Source organism: Herpailurus yagouaroundi, unplaced genomic scaffold (assembly GCF_014898765.1).
Source record: "Herpailurus yagouaroundi ecotype Mexico unplaced genomic scaffold, PumYag 62371, whole genome shotgun sequence".
Classification (NCBI taxonomy): Eukaryota; Metazoa; Chordata; class Mammalia; order Carnivora; family Felidae; genus Herpailurus; species Herpailurus yagouaroundi.
In genome coordinates, this window is record NW_024416308.1 from 4,034 (window position 1) to 7,038 (window position 3,005).

General features: G+C 40.9%; 1 pseudogene; it reads left to right on the forward strand.

Moving 5' to 3' along the window:
- Positions 1-1,636: 1,636 nt before the first annotated feature.
- LOC121024267 (endoplasmic reticulum resident protein 29-like) lies at positions 1,637-2,390 on the forward strand (annotated as a pseudogene).
- The last annotated feature ends 615 nt before the right edge of the window (positions 2,391-3,005 follow it).

Here is a 3,005-nt window from a genome sequence, read left to right on the forward strand (position 1 = left end):
GCCCCTCCACCCTGGCTCCCTCCCGCCAGTCCATGGAGCGCACACTGCCTCGCCGCCCTTCCTACCTTCTTCTGTGGGCCTCTCATCTGTGCTTGGCTCTGGAGACTCCATTCTGCTAGTCTTATGGTGGTTTTCTGGGTTATTTAGGCAGGTGTAGGTTGAATCTATGTGATCAGCAGGACGCCCGGTGAGCCCAGCATCCTCCTATGCCTCCATCTTCCCAGGATCCGTCTGTACCCCATTGTTTATAGCAGCACTTTTAACAATAGCGAAATTATGGAAAGAGCCTAAATGTCCATCAACTAATGATTCAATAAAGAAATTTTGGTTTATATACAGGATGAAATACTACTTGACAATGGGAAAGAATGAAATATGGCCTTTTGTAGCAACATGGAAGGAACTGGAGAGTGTTATGCTAAGTGAAATAAGTCACACAGAGAAAGACAGATACCATGTTTTCACTCTTATGTGGATTCTGAGAAACTTAAAAGAAGACCATGGGGGAAGGGAAGGAGAAAAAAAAAAGAGGTTAGAGAGGGCAGGAGCCAAAACATAAGAGTCTCTTAAAAACTGAGAACAAACTCAGGGTTGATGGGGGGTGGGAGTGAGGGGAGGGTGGGTGATGGGTATTGAGGAGGGCACCTTTTGGGATGAGCACTGGGTGTTGTATGGAAACCAATTTGATTATAAATTCCATAATATAAAAAATAAAAAAAATAAACCTACAATAATAAACACAATGTGATATTGGTAAAAGAATAAACAAGAGATCAGTGGAATACAACAGAGAACCCCAAAATAGAGCCACACAAATATCGTCAACTGATCTTTGACTAAGATGCAAAGGCAATTAAATGGATAAAGGATACTCTTTTCAGTAAATGATGCTGGAGTAACTGAACAACCACATGCAAAAAGAAATGAATCTAGACAAAGACCTTATTCCTGTCACAAAATTTAATTGAAAATTGATCACAGATATAGAAGTCAAACACAAACTGTAAAACTTCTGGAAGATAATGTAGAGAATCTAGGTAACCTTTGCTTTGGTGATGAGTTCCCCCCCCCCCCATTGTTTTGTTTTAGTTTTAGAGATTTTCATACATTATTTCATCTTGGATTGAACAAGTATTTTATTTTACCTTTGTGAAAACAAAAGTTTCTGGACTTACCTGAGGTCACAAAGCATAGCAAGTAAGTGGGTAGTCAGATCCTAAACCAAATCTGTCTGATGCCCTGGTGATTACTTCTTAGATATAACACCAAATCATGGTCTAAGAAAGAAAAAATTGCTAAGTTGGACTTCATTAAAATTAAAAGTTCTGTTCTGCAAAAGATTCTGTTAAGAGAATGTAAAGGCAAGCCACAAACTGGAAGGAAATATTTGAAAAATACATATTAGATAAATTACTTGTACCCAAAGCACACAAAGAACAATTAAGATTCAACAACAAAAACAAAACAATTAAAAATGGCAAAATATATGAACAGAGGTACACATGCACATCTGACCTGGCCCTGGTTGTCTGAGTTTTTCCCACTACAGCCTTCCTCCTCCTAGCTCCTACTGCCAGAATCCCACTTTATGGCTGTTGGCATGCCCCCCTCCCACTCCCCACCCCTCCCTGCTTTTCTCTCTTCCTCACTATTTCCCCTTCTCCTGTCACTCCTGCTCCTCTCTGCTCTGCATGAAGACATCAGCCTGCACACCAAGGGTGCCCTTCCCCTGGATACAGTCACTTTCTACAAGGTCATTACCAAAAGTAAATTCATCTTAGTGAACACCCAGTATCCCTATAGTGAGCAGCAGGACGAGTTCAAGAGTTTGGCTGAAAACTCAGCCTCCAGTGTTGATCTCTTGGTGGCAGAGGTAGGGATCTCAGATAATGGTGATAAGCTGAATGTGGATCTGAGTGAGAAATACAATCTGGCAAAGTGAACTACTAAGTCTTCTACCTCTTCCAGGATGGGGAGTTTGAGAAACCATCACCCTCACCATGGTGAGGCAGTTAAGGTTGGAACATCTAATGCTGACTAAAAGGGCAAGGAGTCTGCCTTGGTATACCTCGTTGTCTACCTGCATATGGCACCCTTGCTGGGGAGTTTATCAGGGCCTCAGGCATGGAGGCCCAACCTTCCCTCTTTAAGCAGGGGCACGACAAACTCACAAGTGTGAAGGAGATTGAGAAGTGGGCAGAGAAATACCCAAAGTTCGTGGGGAAAGGCCTTAGACCAAGGTGAGGACTTCCCAGCAGTAGAAATGACCCAGATCACCAAGCTTATTGAGAAGAACAAGATGAGTGATGAGAAGAAGAAAAAAGTCCAAAAGAACTTTAAACGTCTTGATTGCCTTCCAGAAGAAGGGGGCCAAGAAGGAAGGGTTGTAAAAAGGCACTTCAGATTTACCAGGGTTTGGTGGGCATGGGGAGGGGAGAGTTACTCGCTGACTGTGAGACCCTTCTGGAATATAAGAGAGTGGTGGGAAAAGTAGCACTAATCCAGAAATCTGAGCATGCTTTGACATTGATACTGATGTGACCATGCTTAGGACATTACTATAGCCAATAGGTGTGCAGTGGTATCTCATTATTTTAATGACATATGATGTGGAACATCTTTCAATGCTTATGTATATGTATATTCCTTCTTTGGTGAGGTGTCTGTTCATATATATTTTTTTCCCACTAAACCTAAAGTCTAAGTTTCTTACAAGCTAAATATACTTTTACCATACAATTCAGCAATCACACTCCTTATTTATTTAAATGAGTTGGAAAGTTATAGCCACACAAAACCCTGCACATTAATGCTTATAGAAACTTTATTCATCATTGCCCAAACTTGAAAGCAACCAAGATATCATTTAATAGATAAATGGATAGCTCTGCTACATGTGTACAATGGAGTATTATTCAGCAATAAAAAGAAATGAGATCAATCATGAAAAGACATGGAGGAAACTTAAATGGAAATGGAAGAAGCTAATCTGAAAGGCTACATAC